The 18,265-nt window shown below is 37.5% G+C and overlaps 1 long non-coding RNA gene across 1 annotated transcript in view; it reads left to right on the forward strand.

Annotated features, from left to right (window-relative positions):
• Positions 1 to 954: 954 nt before the first annotated feature.
• The window catches only part of LOC123799403 (uncharacterized), a 296,779-nt gene continuing 279,468 nt past the window's right edge, over positions 955 to 18,265 (forward strand). The window contains exons 1-2 of the long non-coding RNA XR_006781607.2: positions 955 to 1,084; positions 5,017 to 5,163. This is a non-coding gene — a long non-coding RNA (uncharacterized LOC123799403). The remainder of the gene's footprint in view (positions 1,085 to 5,016; positions 5,164 to 18,265) is intronic.

Consider the following 18,265-nt stretch of genomic DNA (forward strand, 5'->3'; position numbering starts at 1 on the left):
TTTTCTTTGAAATCAGATATTCTCATTAATCACCAGTTTCATGAAAGCCAAGGCTTACAGCATTTCTTGTGGGCTGAGTTTCCTCACTTTACATTTGCTTACCTTGGCTTATTTGCTGATTGATGCGTATTTGTGAGTTTGTGTGTGAGACAAGAGAGACAGACAAAGGGAAAGCAAGCAAGAGGGGATGTTCTGCTTTAAATTAAAGTGATTTTTCTCCTATTCTTATTTCATTGGCTTTTATGATACTGGTAACACTTTGATGCTTAAAAAGAAAATGAACTCACCGTTCTGCGCTCCCAGGCAGGAGTCAGTATGATGCTGTCCTGGATTCCCCGGGGTAACTTAAAGGGAAACTTTTAACGTCCAGAGCCCTTGCTGTCCTGCAAATGATGAAGAAGAATATCTTCAATTCATTGCATTTAGATTCAGATTTAGAATCCACTTAGATGGTACCTACCTTGACCTCCAAATGGAACAGTGCATTTGCAAAAGGAAAAACAATGGCATCTATGTCATTCATCTAGAGAACCTGGGAGAGGCTTCGGCTAGGAGCTTGCAACATTGTTGCCATTGAAAACCCAGCTGACGTCAGGGTCCTATGCTTCAGCAATACTGGCCAGCGAGCTATGCCGCAGTTTGCGGCTGCACTGTGGCCACTCCTATTTCGGAACCTTCACTAACCAGATCCAGGCAGCCTCCTGGGAGCCCAGACCTCTGGTAGTTACTGATCCCAGGGCTGACCACCAGCCTCTCACAGAGACTGCCTATGTGAACCTGCTCTGTGTAATACAGACTCCCCTCTGCACCGTGTGGACATTGCCACCCCATGCAACAATGAGGGAGCTCGCTTAGTGGCCTGACGCAGTGGGTGCCGTGCCGGAGTTTCTGCGCATGAGCGCTCCAGCTCTCGCGAGCACCCACGGGAGGTCCCACCTACTTCTACAGACCTTCCGAAGAGAGGGAAAAGGGAGAAGTAGCCCTTGCGGAAAAGGCTGTGACCGAGGAGGAGCTTCAGGTGGGTGGACTACGCCAGTTCCTGAGGTTACTGCAACTCAACCTGCGTTTGCGGACTGGCCTGAAGGTAGGCCGTTCCCCTCTGTGCCTCTGCGCCAGTGCCCTGCTCAACGCAGTCTGCAGATCCCACTGCTGGTGTTTTGCAGGGGGAGGAACATGGCCGCCGAGGATCGTAAGCTCTTCTTGCACTTTTCAACAGAAAATGGAAATAAGGTTGGCGGAAAATGAACTGTGTCTAAAACACACACACGCTCCAACAGTATAACCCCTCTAGCAATTTTTGGCAGTCTGTATGAATTGCTACAGAAATCTTTTCCAAACTCCCTGTTTATCAGGCCACTTCGTAGTGAACTATTTTTTTAGTTGTTAAATCATTCAAATTAGAAAAAAGTCTCACACAACATTAGAATGTTAGTCATAGCATTTATTAATACGTTAAATGATTTCCTGTATTTATTTGTTTTATTGCTTGGGAGTTGGGTTTTGGCTCGTCTGTCACTCTTTCTAGAATAAAAGCTGCTTTCAGTCTTTGTTTATCTTTGTACGTGGAAGAGCCCCAAGTACAAAGTGCCTGTTCCAGTGAGTAAGTTTTGGCTGGACTGAATTATTTTGATGTTGGAAAATTGCCTTTGAAAATATACTTTGTTTTGAAATGAAGCTATGAGTTTATTATTTGGGTCTCAAAGTGTAGAAAAGTAATAATAACTTCCAGAAAAGGGATTCCTCAAGGAATATAGATTAAGGCTGTGCTGTCTACTTATGTGTGGAAGCTTAGGAAGCATTTTCAGGGTTTCAGCTCCTCTATTTGACAAACTCCGTGAATGATCTTCCCCCATTAAGCAAACCTGTAGCCCAGTGTGTTCCTCTATAAAATAAAGGGATTGAACTAGATGATCTTTCTGCTCTAAAATTCTATGTTTGTAGGACCCGCTGGACAATAATTTGAGCTTGCAATCACATATTTATGTTCTAGTTCAAATTTTCTTTTTAGGTCTATGACTTTGGGCCCATTGTTTACATTTTGGGGTTCTTTAATTCCCTCATGTAAAATGTGAGAGGGTTTAAATAGATGATTCACTTCAAATATCTATGAAATTCTGTAACGTTTATACTTCTTTTTTTTTTTTTTTAAAGATTTTATTTATTTATTTGACAGAGAGAGACAGCCAGCAGAGAGGGAACACAAGCAGGGGGAGTGGGAGAGGAAGAAGCAGGCTCCTAGCGGAGGAGCCTGACGTGGGGCTCGATCCCATAACGCCGGGATCACGCCCTGAGCCGAAGGCAGACGCTCAACCGCTGTGCCACCCAGGCGCCCCTGTAACGTTTATACTTCTTGAGTTCTAGCAGTGTTTAAAGCTGTGAAAATGAATTAGTTGTATTGTCTTGTGTTTTACTTTTTGTGGTATGGAAAAGTTAGGGAGTTAGAGCAAAAGAAACATTTTTGTAATGCACATGTTCTAAGGACCATTGTAAATATGGTTCATAATTACAGGAAAAATGGTAGTTTATGCGGTAAGAGGGTGGTTTGAGAACAATTTTAATTCAGAAGCCCTAATATTGGAAACCAGATTAGTACTCTTAAACCTGGGGTTCTTCTGTTTCTGTTCCAGATATTCTGGCTTTCTCATTTTTACACAATTAACAAAAGCACTTGTATTGATTTTTTTTAAGCACTTGTATTGATTTTTATTTATCATATAAATTGTAAGAGTCAAGACTTGAGAAGTTTTGCTCTGAAAGCCAGGAATTTAATCCAGTATAAAACCCCATTGATAAACTATTTAGAAAAGAAGGCGATAGACACTAGGACTACTTTATTATAAGCCATAGATGGTTAATTTGATCTTGATTAATGTTACAGTAGAACCAACCCCACAAATCTTTATTAGAGAACCTTTGGGATTATGAGAAGCTATGGGTCACGAATGCTTTTTTGAAAATTCAGAACTCTAGGTTATCATTGTTGAGCTACAAAAACAAGAAGGTTAGCAGGTATTTACGTCCCAGTTACAACAAATTATTTCCCCATAGTATTTAAGACAAATTTATACTTATATCTTGTCATTCTCAAGTTGAGTTTCTGGTTAAGTCTGTTCACCAAAACAGACAATGGACCTTTCTCTTACATTCAAAGGTTTGTTTAGTAATGACTATGAAAGTATAAACTGGAAAATGTGAAAGTTTTCATCAGAAACAGCATCTTAAAATAATGGTTTTTATAGAAAACTGTTTACATACTTTTGTATATAGTACCTGCCACTGAAATTGCTTATAATCACAGAAGTTGAGGTAACTAACTCACTATCATTTTGCTATCCTAGCTCTGATAATCTAGTATAGGACTGTACAGAGTCCCTAAAATTAGGAACATAAATAAAGGCATCTCTCTTTATAAAAAAACTATCCTAGAAGTAAGACAAATAGCTATTGATTAAGTTTAAAATACAATGCAGCATTTGGACCATCTGTAACACTCAATTTTAAGAACAGATTATTGCATCAAAACAGCACAATGAATGTGGATACAAAAAATAAAAAACTAAGGATATACTGTATGGTGACTAGCATAACATAATAAAAAATTATTATTAAAAAAATAAAATAAAATACCTTTGAACATTTAAAAAAAAGAAAAGGTTGAAAATTTAAAAAGAACAAAATTTAAATCTGAATACAGGGTCAAGACATGTTTTTACTGGTTATGGTCCTCATAATTCTTTTTTCCTAAGACTTGGAATAGTATTTATTTTTATTTCTTTAGAAATATTTTAAAATTTATTGGAATTAGAAATTCATATTATTACTTCTCATTTTACCAGTGCTAAATAATATTTCCTCATATTGTATCCTTAGGTAATTGAGCATTTATTAATGGATGTCCATATAGCATAATGCCAGAATACTTTGGTAATTAAAATATTGATCCAAATACTGAAATCCAGATATATGAGGCTTATGTGTTGTTATCAATAGTTTAACTGAACTATATTCTGTCATTTAATTTTACAAGTTGTATATTTGTAATGCTTTCCTCGGGTCAGCATGTCGTTGAGTCCCCCAGAATCTTCTGTGGTATCTGTAAAGAATAAAGTGCTTTTTGGGGAAAAAAAATGTAATGATCACAGTAAAATCACAGGTGTTACTTGCTTTCATTGCCCTCACCAGAGACCATTAGAAAAATTACCAGCTATAGCTGCCTTCCTTTGCTCAGAGGATTCTTCTAGGCTGTACCTCTCACCTTCAAATTTACAAATTTATTTTTCATTCCTTGTGCCTCCGTTTCAATCCATTTGTTTCACTGGTGTTCTGTTCTCTTTAACTCTTTTAGATTGCCTTGGATATTGGATTCCCTGCCTGGCTTTAATTTCTTCATAGGATGCTGTTTCTTAGATCAGTCCTTTGCACAAATGCTCTGTGGCTGATAGGTGACATCTAAATCTGCCCCAGACTCTCTGGATACTTCACCCCTGTTGATGGCATTCATTTTTCTCGGAGGGAGCACCAAGCCTTATTATGAATTATGCTTCCCATCAATGCTAAATTTAACCCTGAGTAAAGGTCAAGAGAAAGAAAGCACATTGGTGTTAAGCATACATTTTAAAGAAATGGTGAATTTTGTGTATTATTTGTCCTTAAATAAATTTATCAGAAAAAGAAGGTAAAATCAGTATATTTTTCATTGTTGATGACATAGGAAGCTATTACTTGCTTAGAACTTGTATTATTTTTTTCATTTCATAATCAGCTGGACAGTCAAGGTTTAATCAAAGGAACAGAATCCTATGAGTGATATGTATAGAAGATACTTTAAGAATTTGACCTTATGCATATGTGGGAGCTGGTTAAACAGTCTTTATGAAGCTGTTGTTTTGTGTTTGGTATTGGAGTTTAAAGTCAACATGGCAGACAGTCAGGAAGAGATGATATTAAATAGGGTAGAGAATGGACAAGCTGGGATCCATGAGGACGAACTAAAACTTTGTCTTTTTCTGCTTCTAGGTCTACAAATTTGATGATGAGCATATCTTCTAGGAGAACATGGTGTTCTTCAGCACAGGGCTGATAAGCACCTGGTGCAATGAAAATCCTGCAGGAGTCAGAGGAGCCATAGGAGCTGTGGGCTGACTGGTGTCTCATACCACCCTGGTGAGTCATCAGATAAGTGACAGTATGCGTAAACTGCATCAGTGCTGAGTATTCTGAACTGATCTTTCAAGCATGGAGAACATAACTACTGCTTTCCTTCTGCCTGCTGGTCTTGCATAAGTTATCTCTGGTGGCATACATTAATTTGGAAATTTGCAGGGAGACAATGCTGGGAAACATAATTATAATTTAGCTAAGTCAATAATACATATCCACCCAACTGCATATACAGTTTTCCATATAACTTTTACATGGCCACAGACTGTGTATGATTATTTTTGTTGTGCTTCACATTCTCACCAATACTTGGTATTGTCCGACTTTGGTTTTATATTTTTGCTATTCTCTTCAGTGTAAAATTGTATCTGATTATTCATTTTGGTTTTAACTTGCATTTCTCTAATTAGTAAGAAGTTGAACATATATTCTTATGCTTACTGACCACTTGTGTTTCTTCTATGAAAATGCCTATTCATATCTCTTGCCTCATCTTTTATTGGATGATTTTCTGTTGATTTATATGGTGAAGAACTTTGTGTATTCTTATTATTAATTCTTTGTTGGTATTTAATTTGCAAGTATCTTTTCTTAATTCGTAGTTTGTCTTTTCAGTTTTAAAAGGTGTCTGTCCTTTAATGAACGCATTTCTTTCTCAATTTTAAAGTGGTGAATTTTTGAGTTCTTAAATGATCATTATTTTCTGTGTTTTGTTTAGGAAATGCTTCCCTATACCAAGGCTATAAAAACATTCTGAAAGTTTCATACATTTGTTTTATACTTCCTTGTTTAAGTGCATGCTGTGAGGGCCACTGGGTAGTTCAATGGGTTAAGCGTTTAACTCTTGATTTTGACTTAGGTCATGGTCTTAGGGTCCCGAGATCCAGCCCCACATAGGGCTCTGCTCTGAGCGAGGAGCCTGCTGAAGATTCTCTCTCTCCCTCTCCCTTCCCCCAACCCCACTTGCATGCATGCGTGCTCTCTCAAAAAAAAAAAAAATTAAAGATAAATGCATGCTGTGAAATAGAGTTCAATTACCATTGCCATTGTTTGTTCTGTATGGATAACCAGTTGTCTCAGTATTAAATTATTGAAAAGTTCTTCCCTTCTCCTGATCTACAAATATTTTATGTTTCAATATAGGTTAGATCTATTCGAGGGCTCTATGTAAATTACTTTTAGTTTTATGTTAAGACTTGATAACACTTCTTTGGGATTACTTTATTAGTGGCTGTAGGAGCTCTCAAATAAGTTTTCAAGTTATGACATCAACTAAGTAAAGGATTGTGTTGGATTTTTTATTGGAATCACAGTAAAGGTATAAGTTAATTTGAGTTGAACAAATATATTTATTACAGTGTCTTATTTTCACACATGAAATATCTCTCCAGTTATTATAATCTGTTTTAATATCTTAATGCAAAATTTAATAATCTATTGGTGGCAAGCTCTTGTCCAGTTTCCTTAGGGTTACTTCCAAGTAGCAAATAGATCTTTTTATAATTTTTAAAGAAGACTGCATCAAATAATTAAAGAATCAATTTATTAAGTATTCTTACAAATTCATTCACTTGCTTGTGGACATTTGGGTTACTTCCACCTGTTGGCCATTGTGAATAAGGGTGAAGGAAACATGAGTGTGCAAATATCTCTTTCAGATCCAGTTTTAATTTTTTAGATATACACCTAGAAATGGAGTTGCTAGATCATATGGTATTTCCATTTTTTGATTTTGAGAACCTCCATAGTATTTTCCGTAACAGTTGCACCATATTACACCCCCATCAACAGTAGTTCTAAATTCTCCTCTTCTTACCAGTGCTTGTTAATTTGTGTTTTTTTGACAGTGGCCATCCTAGTGGTTGTTAGGTGATATCTGATTGGGGTTTTAATTTGCATTTTCCTGATGATAAGTGATATTGAACATCTTTTCATATGGCTTGGTGGTCATTTCGATATCTTGTTTCGAAAAATGTCTGTTCAAGTTCTTTGCCTATTTTTAAATTGGATGATTTGTGGGTTTTTGTTGTTGAGTCATATGACTTTTTTATATATTCTGAATATAAAACACCTTATTCAGTGATATGATTGCAAATATTTTCTGTAGTTTCACAGGTTAATTTTTACTTTGCTGATTATTTCCTTTGCTGTGCAGAAGTTTTTAGGTTGATCTAGTTCCATTTATGTATTTTTCTTTTGTCACCTGTGTTTTTGGTGTCATATACAAGAAATTATTGTCAAATTCAGTGTCACACAGGTTTTTCTCTGTTTCCTTCTAGAAATTTTATAGTTTCAGGTCTTATATTAAAGTCTATAATTTATTTTGAGTTAATTTTTGTATAGGGTATAAGAGTCCAATTTCATTCCTTTGCATGTGGGTATCACCATTTGTAGAATGTATCATTTTTCCATTGTGTAATTTGGCACCTTTCTCAAAGGTCATTGGATCATATATGTGAGAATTTATTTCTGGGCTCTATTCTGTTCAGTTGATCAATGTGTTTTTTTATGCCAGTATCATACTGTTTTGAATATTGTAACTTTGCAGTATGTTTTAAAATCAGAATGTGTGAGGTTTCCAGTTTTGTCTGTCTTTTTTAAGAGAGTTTGTTTTGCTATTCAGGGTCTTTTGTGGTTCTATACAAATTTTAGAATTTTTTTTCAATTTCTACAAAAAGATGCCATACAGTTTTGATAAGGGTTGCACTGAATATGTAGAGCATTTTGGGTAGTGTGGTTATTTTAGTAATATTAAGTCTTCTAATTCATTAACATGGAATGTTTTTCCCTTTATTTATTCGTTTAATTTCTTTCAGTGATGTTTTATAGTTTTCAGTGTACAGGTCTTTCATCTCCTTGATTAAGTTCATTCCCAAGTATTATATTCCTTTTGGTGCTATTGTAAATAGAATTTTTTTAAAAAAAATTTCCTTTGTAGATTGTTTGTTGTTAGTGTGTAGAAATGCAGTTGATTTTTGTATGAATTTGTTCATTAGTTCTAATAGTATGTGCGTGTGTATGTGTAATCTTTCATATTTTCTACATTATAGACGATCATGTCATCCTTCAACACAAATAATTTTACTTCTTCCTTTCTGAATTCAATCCCTCTATTGCTTTTACTGCCTAATTTCTTCGTCTAGAACTTCCATGACTATATTAAATAGAAGTGGTAATTTATTCAGGAAATAAATTCCACTAGTTCATGGTGATTAATCCTTTTAATGTGTGTTGAATTGAGTTTGCTAGTATTTTGTTGAAGACTTTCGTGTCAGTGGGATGCCTGGGTGGCTCAGTCGATTAAGCGTCTGCCTTTGGCTCTGGTCATGATCCCAGGGTCCTGGGATCGAGTCTAGCATTAGGCTCCTTGTTCAGCAGGGAGCCTGCTACTCCCTCTCCCTCTGCCTGCTGCTCTGCCTACTTGTGCTCTCTCTATCAAATAAATAAATAAAATCTTAAAAAAAGATTTTTGTGTCAGTGTTCATCAGGTATATTGTAGTTATCTTTTTTCTTGTAGTATCTTTGTCTGATTTTGATATGAGGGTAATGCTGGCTTAGTCAAATGATTTTTGAAGTGTTATATTCTCTTTAATTTTTTAAAGGATTGATATTAATTCTTCTTTAAATGTTTGGTGGAATTCTCCAGTGAAGTCATTGGGTCCTGGGCTTTGCATTACTTTTTTCTCTCACCTTCAATTTATATCGACTTCTATAACCGAAGGAAAAAAAAAGTGCCTCTGTAGAGCACACCAGGACACCTAAGAGATTCATCCGTCTTGCACTTGAAAGTGAAGGGATGGGAGGCGGGGAAAGATGGCAGAGGAGTAGGGGACCCTATTTCAACCTGTCCCCTGAATCGAGCTGGATATCTACCAGACCATCCTGAACACCCATGAAATCAGACTGAGATAAAGAAGATACATCTGGATCTTTACAAACATAACATCTCCGGTGCTTGGTCTCGAGGTATGAAGCGGGGAGCTGAGAGTCTGCGTGCAGATACCGGAAGATAAATGGCAGGGGGAGGGAGCTGCTGCGCTGGTGCACTGGGAAGGCAGAAGCTTCTCACACTGGGGAGTGGCCACACTAGCAGACTGGTAGCTGCGGGGAAACCAGACTGAAACCTGGAGCTCAGGAGCCCACGAACCAGACTGAAACTGGGAGCTTGGGAGCGTGTGTGCGCAAACCAGGGTGGCTGGCCGTTTTAGAAACACAAAGGGCAGAGACATGCCAGCCCTGGGAGTGAGGACTGGGAGAGCGGCTATGGGGCCCACAATCTGTAATGCTGCCGGTTTTTAGCAGCACCAACAGAAACAGTCATGTGACCTGGAGAGCTCAGTAAAGAGCAGACTGCAATATCTCTGTTCTGAGACTGAGGTTTGGATGTGGTCACTGCTACTCTGACTCTCAGAAGAGATACAGAAAGCCCCCAGGGAAAGCCGCCAGAGAACAAAAGCCCAGAAAAACTGGTTATTACTGCACCCATCCTGCCCCCCCCAGGGGCAGGGCAACCCTGCCCAAACAGGGTTGCTTGAGTATCTGTGCGGCAGGCCACTTCCCCAGAAGGCAGGCTGAAAAAACAAGAAGCCCACATCCCTAAGGTCCGAGAGAGGTCTAGAAGAGATATCTGAACAAGTTGTAGCTGAGAACTTCCCTAATCTGTGAAGGAAGCAAGCATTCGTGTGCAAGAGGCAGAGAGAACCCCTCCCAAGATCAATGAGAACAGACCAACACCACGACATATCTTCGCAAATCTTAGATCCAAGGAAACAATCTTGAAAGCGGAGAGGGGGAAGAGATTCCTCAGATACAAAGGGAGGAACATCAGAATAACGTCAGACCTGTCTTCAGAGACCTGGCAAGCCTGAAAGGGCTGGCAAGACAAATTCAGAGCACTAAGTGAGAGGAACATGCAGCCAAGGATCCTTTATCCAGCAAGGCTGTCATTCAGAATGGATGGAGAGACAGGAGCTTCCAAGACTGGCAGAAACTGAAAGAATATGTGACCACCATGCCAGCCCTACAAGAAATATTAAGGGGGGTTCTATAAAAGTAGAAAGACCCCAAGAGTGATACAGAACAGAAATTTACAGAGACAAGCTATAGAAACAAGGACTTCACAGGCAACATGACGACATTAAAAGCATATCTCTCAATAATCACTCTCAATGTGAATGGCCTAAATGCTCCCATTAAACGCCACAGGGTTGCAGATTGGATAAAAAGACAAGACCCATCCATATGCTGTCTACAAGAGACTCATTCTGAACCTAAAGATACATCCATACTGAAAGTGAAGGGATGGAGAACCATTTTTCATGCCAATGGACCTCAAAAGAAAGCTGGGGTAGCAATTCTCATATCAGACAAATTAGATTTTAAGCTAAAGACTGTAGTTAGAGATACAGAAAGACACTATATTATTCCTAAAGGGTGTATCCAACAAGAGGATCTAATAATTATAAATATCTATGCCCCCAATAGCGGAGCTGCCAACTACATAAGTCAAATGTTAACCAAAATAAAGAGACATATAGATAATAATATGTTAATAGTAGGGGACCTCAACACTCCACTCTCAGCAACAGACAGATCACCTAAGCAGAAAATCAACAAAGAAACAAGAGCTTTGAATGAAATGCTGAACCAGATGGACCTCATAGATATATACAGAACACTACACCCTAAAACAACTCATTTTCTCTAATGCACATGGAACTTTCTCCAGAATAGACCATATACTGGGTCACAAAACAGGTCTCAACCGATACCAAAAGACTAAGATTATTCCCTGCATATTCTTAGACCACAATGCTTTGAAACTGGAACTCAGTCACAAGAAAAAATTTGGAAGAAGCTCAAACACTTGGAAACTAAGAACCATCCTGCTTAAGAATGATTGGGTTGGGCTGCCTGGGTGGCACAGTCATTAGGCTTCTGCCTTCGGCTCAGGTCATGATCCTGGCATTTTGGGATCGAGCACTGCATTGGACTCCCTGCTTGGCGGGAAGCCTGCTTCTCCCTCTCCCACTGCTTGTGTTCCATCTCTTGCTGCCTCTCTCTCTGTCAAATAAATGAATAAAATCTTAAAAAAAAAAAAAAGATTGGGTAAATCAGGAAATTAAAGAAGAACTTAAGCAATTTATGGAAACCAATGAGAACAAAAACACATCGGTCCAAAACCAATGGGACACTGCAAAGGCGGTCCCAAGGGGAAAATACATAGCCATCCAAGCCTCACTCAAAAGAATAGAAAAATCTAAAATGCAGTTCTTATACTCACACCTTAAAAAGCTGGAGATGGAACAGAAGAACAGGCCTTAGCCACACACAAAAAGACAATTGATTAAGATTAGAGCAGAGATCAATGAATTAGAAACCAGAAATACAGTAGAACAGATCAACAAAACTAGAAGCTGGTTCTTTGAAAGAATTAATAAGATCGATAAGCCACTGGCCAGACTTATTCAAAAGAATAGAGAAAGGACCCAAATTAATAAAATTATGAATGAAAGGGGAGAGATCATGATTAACACCAAGGAAATAGACACAATCATTAGAAACTATTACCAACAACTATATGCCAATAAATTAAGCAACCTGGAAGAAATGGATGCCTTCCTGGAAACCTATAAACTACCAAGACTGAAACAGGAAGAAATAGATTATCTAAATAGACCGATTAACCATGAAGAGATTGAAGTAGCGATCAAAAACCTCCCCCCAAAAAAAAGAGTCCAGGGAAAGATGGGATTCCCCAGGGAATTCTACCAAACATTCAAAGAAGAAATAATACCTATTCTCCTGAAGCTGTTTCAAAAAATAGAAACAGAAGGAAAACTACCAAATTCATTCTATGAGTCCAGTATTACATTGATCCCAAAACCAGGCAAAGACCCCATCAAAAAGGAGAATTACAGACTGATATCCCTGATGAATATGGATGCCAAAATTCTCAACAAGATCCTAGCTAATAGGGTCCAACAGTACATTAAAAGGGTTATCCATCAAAACTAAGTGGGATTCATCCCTCGGGTGCAAGGGTGGTTCAACATTCCCAAATCGATCAATGTGATAGAACCCATTAATAAGAGAAGAGACATGAACCATATGATCCTCTCGATGCGGAAAAAGCATTTGACAAAATACAGCATCCTTTCCTGATTAAAACCCTTAGTGTAGAGATAGAGGGTACATTCCTCAATTTTGTAAAAACCATCTATGAAAAGCCTACAGCGAATATCATTCTCAATGGGGAAGAGCTGAGGGCCTTTCCCTTAAGACCAGGAACACGACAAGGATGCCCACTCTCGCCATTATTGTTCAATATAGTACTAGAAGTCCTAGCAACAGCAATCAGACAACAAAAAAGAATAAAAGGTATTCAGATTGGCAAAGAAGAAGTCAGACTCTCTCTCTTTGCAGATGACATGATACTTTATATGGAAAACCCAAAAGACTCCACCCCCAAATTACTAGAACTCATACAGCAATTCAGTAATGTGGCAGGATACAAAACCAATGCTCAGAAATCAGTTGCATTTATACACTAACAATGAGACTGAAAAAAGAGAAATTAGGGAATCGATTCCTTTTACAATAGCACCAAAACCCATAAGATATCTCGGAATAAACCTAACCATAGAAGTAAAGGACCTATACCCTAGAAACTATAGAACACTGATGAAAGACATTGAAGAAGACATAAAAAGATGGAAAAATATTCCATGCTCATGGATCGGAAGAATAAACATAGTTAAAATGTCTATGCTGCCCAGAGCAATCTATACTTTCAGTGCCATCCTGATCAAAATACCAATGACATTTTTCAAAGTGCTGGAACAAACAATCCTAAAATTTGTGGAACCAAAAAAGACCCCGAATCACCAAGGAAATGTTGAAAAAGAAAAACAAAGCTGGGGGCATCACGTTGCCTGATTTCTAGCTATACTACAAAGCTGTGATCACCAAGACAGCATGGTACTTGCACAAAAACAGACACATAGACCAATGGAACAGAATAGAGACTCCAGAAATGGACCCTTGACTCTATGGTCTTTGACAAAGCGGGAAGAAACATCCAGTGGAAAAAAGACAGTCTCTTCAATAAATTGTGCTGGGAAAATTGTACAGCCATATACAGAAGAATGAAACTTGACCACTGTCTCACACCATACACAAAGACAAACTCCAAATGGATGAAAGACCTTGATGTGAGACAGGAATCCATCAAAATCATAGAAGAGAATATAGGCTATGACCTTTTCGGCATTGGCCACAGCAACTTATTTCATGGCACATCACCAAAGGCAAGGGAAACAAAAGCAAAAATGAACTTTTGGGGCTTTATCAAGATAAAAAGCTTCTGCACATCAAAGGAAACAGTCAACAAAACAAAGTGGCAACCCACGGAATGGGAGAAGGTATTTGCAAATGACACTACAGATAAAAGGCTGTATAAACATCTATAAAGAACTTCTGAAGCTCAATACCCAAAATACAAATAATCAAATCAAAAAAATGGCCAGAAGATATGAACAGACACTTTCCCAACGATGACATACAAATGGCTAACAGACAAATGAAAAAATGTTCATCATTAGCCATCAGGGAAATTCAAAGCAAACCACATTGAGATACCACCTTATACCAATTAGAATGCCAAAAATTGACAAGGCAAGAAATAACAAATGTTGGAGAGGATGTGGAGAAAGGAAACCCTCTTACGCTGTTGGTGGGAATGCAAGTTGGTACAGCCAACTTTGGAAAACATGTGGAGGTCCCTCAAAAAGTTAAAAATAGAGCTACCCTATGACCCAGCCATTGCACTACTGGGTATTTACCCCAAAGATACAGACATAGTGAAGAGAAGGGCCATATGCACCCCAATGTTCATAGCAGCATTGTCCACAATAGCCAAACTGTGGAAGGAGCCAAGATGCCCATCAATAGACAAATGGATAAAGGTGTTGTCCATATATACAATGGAATATTACTCAGCCATCAGAAAGAATGATCACCCAACATTTGCATCAACATGGATGGGACTGGAGGAGGTTATGCTAAGTGAAATAAGTCAAGCAGAGAAAGATAATTATCATATGGTTTCTCTCATTTGTTGAACATAAGTAATAGCAGGGAGATCAGTAGGAGAAGGAAGAGAAAAATGAAGTGGGGCGGTAAACAGAAGGGGAAATGAACCATGAGAGACTGCAGACTCTGGGAAACAATCTGAGGGTTTTAGAGGGGAGGGGGGTGGGAGGATGGGTTAGCCTGGTGATGGGTATTAAGGAGGGCACATATTGCATGGAACACTGGGTGTTGCACACAAACAATGAATCATGGAACACTACGTCCAAAACTAAGGATGTACTGTATGGTCACTAACATATCATAATTAAAAAAAAAAAAAAGCGAGTGGATGGGACTGTGGAGAAAGTGGCAGAGCTAGAAGCAGCAGCAGCAGTGATGGCAGGGAAGGCAGAGGTCAGTCTAGCAGTGTGTCAGCAGAACTTTTTGTCAAAGGAGGTAAAGGATATAGGTAGTGAGTGGGGTCTGCCTGGCCATATGTGCTGCAGCTGGAGGGACTAGTTGCTGTCTTTGAGGAGAGACTGTAGTGATTGGGTGGAAGGAAAGGAGAGGAAGTAGACAGATAAAGAAAATTGAAGAAAAGTGTCACCTGCTGTCTTCCCTGGGAGGCAAGGTGAACCATAGACCTTTGGAACCCCCTCCCAATTGAGGATACCTCTACTGGACCTTGGGAACAGCCAGCACCTCAGGCCATAAGTAAACACACCTCCCCCACTTTGCCACCATGCTTTTTCTTTTTTCTTTCTTTTTTCTTTTCTTTTCTTTTCTTTTTTTTTAATGTGTGTACTCCCAGGTCAGGTAAGAGAAAGCAAAGACTTGTGTTACAGGGTCACCTTTTAGAAAACAAAAGGAAGGTTCCTAACTACCAACTTGATAAACTTTTAGAATCAAAGTAAACAGAACCTTTCCTAAATAAGAAATGCTACTTCAAATGTAGTGGCAGAGGCACTTCTCATCAAATACCATGAAAAATCATAATAATATGATATCACAAAAATAAAATCAGTATTCAGCAACTGAACCTAAAGGCATGGTATATTGTGATCTAACTGGTAAAGAATTTAAAATAGTTGTTATGAAAAAATTCAGCAAGATACAAGGAAACTGAGAAAGGCAATACAGTGACCCCAGGAGTAAAATTAATGAAAAGAAGGAATACTTTATCAAAAATATTAAAAATCTAAGAAAGAATCAAACAAATTCTAGAAGTAAAGAGCTCAATAAATAAGATGAAGAATGTGTTAGAATGCATTGGAAGTAGAGCAAATTATATGGAAGAGAGATTAGCAAGCTCAGGGATAGAAACATAGAAATAATTAAAGGGAAAGAGGGGAGAACTACGATTTTTTAAAAAGTGAAGGAACACTAGGAGAACTATCCAGTTCCATTAGAAAAGCCAACATAGGGATAATGGGTATCCCAGAAGGAAATGAGAGGGAGAAGGGAGCAGAGATCATATTTAAAGAAATAATAGCTGAGAACTTCCCTAACCTGGAGAAGATGTGTAAGTCCATGAAGCTAATTGAATACCTTATTATCTGCAGAAAGACCGTCTTTAGACAGTAACCTACAAGGGTATGCCCATTAGGCTATTAGCAGATTTCTCAGCCAAAACTCTACAGTCCAGGAGAGAGTGGAATGACATATTCAAAATATTAAAAGATAAAAACTGCCAGCCAAGAATACTCTATTTGGTAAAGTTATCTTTCAGATATGAAAGAGTAATAAAGGCTTTCCTAGACATAAAAACAAAACAAAACAAAAACCCCATAAAAAACAAGCTGAGGAGTTCACCATTTCTAGACCTGCCTTTCAACAAATGTTGAAATGAGCTCTGTAAGCTGAAATGAGAAGAGAAAAGTACACAAAACTTAGATTAAGGTGATAAAGAGTCAGAATACTGCAGGTCTTTTTTTAGAATAGTATATTAAACTCTTAACTATAAATAAAGGAAAAGAGCATTAAGAATAACTACAACTTGGTAACAAAATCACATAAAAAAGATAATTTGTGACATCAAAAATATGAAAAGAGAAGAGTAAAAGGATAGGATATTTATAGGTTAATGAAGATTAAATTTCTGTCAGAAGAGAAAAGACTCTTTTATCTATAAGATGTTTTATGTAAAGTTCAGAGTAACCATAAAGCAAAAATCTAGAGCAGAGACATGAGACATTTTAAAAAAGAAACCAAAAAAAAGCGGGGAGCCTGAGCAGATCACCATGGGAAACCGCCAACATACACAGGTAGACAAAAATAGAAGGAAAATGACAATGGTGAGGTGAGATAACCAAAAGGCAAAAGATAAAATGGCAGTAGTAAATCCTTACATATTAGTAATCACTATAAATGTAAATGGATTGAATTCACCAATCAAAAGGCACAGAGTGGCTGGATGAAGAAAAAAAAATGCCCAAATAAATGCTGCCTGTGGGAGACTCATTTCAGCTCTAATGACTCACAGAGGCTCAAAGTGAAAGGATGGAAAATGAATTTCCAAACAGAAATGAAAAGAAGGCAGGAAAAGCCAGACTTACATTACACAAAACAGATGTAAACCCGAGAAGCATAAAAAGAGACAGAGAAGGTCATGATGTAAAAATAGAAGGAGTGAGTTGTCAAGAAGATATAACAATTATAGACATATATACTCCCAACACCCAAGCACCAAAATATATTAAGCAATTAATAGCAGATCTTAAGGGAGAAGTAGACAACAATATAATAATTGTAAGAAATTTCAATACCCTACTATCAATAATGGATAGATTGTTCAGACAGAAAATTAACAAGGAAACTTTGGAATTGAACCACACTTTAGAAAATGGACACACACTTCTAAACAACCATTGGGTCAAAGAAAAATTCCTAAGGGAAATAAAGTATCATCTCAATACTAATGAAAATGAAAATAAAATAAGTCAAATATTGTGATGCAACAAAAGCAGTTCTGAAAGAGAAGTTTATGGCAATAAACATATATATTAAGAAATTAGAATGATCTCAAATAAACAACCAACTACATTTCAAGGAACCAGAAAAAGCAGAATAAATTAAGTCCAAAGTTAGCAAAAAGAAGTATCAAAGCAGAAACAAAAAAAATTGAGACCAGAAAAAAAAAAAGAAAGGATCAATGGAACTAAGAGTGGTTCTTTGAAAAAATAAGCAAAATTGATAAACCTTTAGCTAGAGAAAGAAGAGAGAATATTTAAATAAATAACATTAGCAATGATGGAAGAGATATTAGAACTGATACTGTAGAAATACATAGAATCATAAGAGATTACTATGAATAATTATATGCCAACAAATTATATAACTTAGAAGAAATGGATACATTTCTAGAAACATACAACCTACCAAGACTGAATCAGGAAGAAAGAGAAAATCTAAACCCACCAGTAATGATTGAATCAATGATCAGTAAAAGATCGGATTAGTGAAAGATTGAATCAGTGATTTAAAAAAAAAAATTCCCAACAGAGACAACTCCAGGACCAGATAGTTTCACTGAAGAATTCTACCAAATACATTTAAAGAAGAATTAATGCCAGTTTGTCCTCAAACTCTTCCAAAATATTGAGGAGGAGCGAATACTCTCAAACTCATTTTGTGAGGCCAGCATTACTTCGTTCCCAAAACCAGATAAGGACACCACAAGAAAAAAAATTGTAGACCAATATCCCTGATGAATATAGATGCAAGATTTCTCAAATATTAACAAACTGAATCCAAGAACACATTAAAAGGATTATACACCATGACCAAGTGAATTTTATCCCAAGAGATGGTTCAACATAAGCAAATCAATAAATTTAATACATCACATCAATAAAATGAAAGATTAAAATCACATGAGCATCTGGGACACCTGGGTGGCTCAGTCAAACGTCTGACTTTGGCTCAGGTCATGATCCCAGCCCCATGTCAGGGAGCCTTCTTCTTCCTCTCCCTCTGCCACTCCCTCTGCTTGTGCTCCCACTCTCTCTCTCTCTCTCAAATAAATAAAATCTTT

Source organism: Ursus americanus, chromosome 27 (assembly GCF_024610735.1).
Source record: "Ursus americanus isolate L20-20 chromosome 27, mUrsAme1.1.p, whole genome shotgun sequence".
Lineage (NCBI taxonomy): Eukaryota > Metazoa > Chordata > Mammalia > Carnivora > Ursidae > Ursus > Ursus americanus.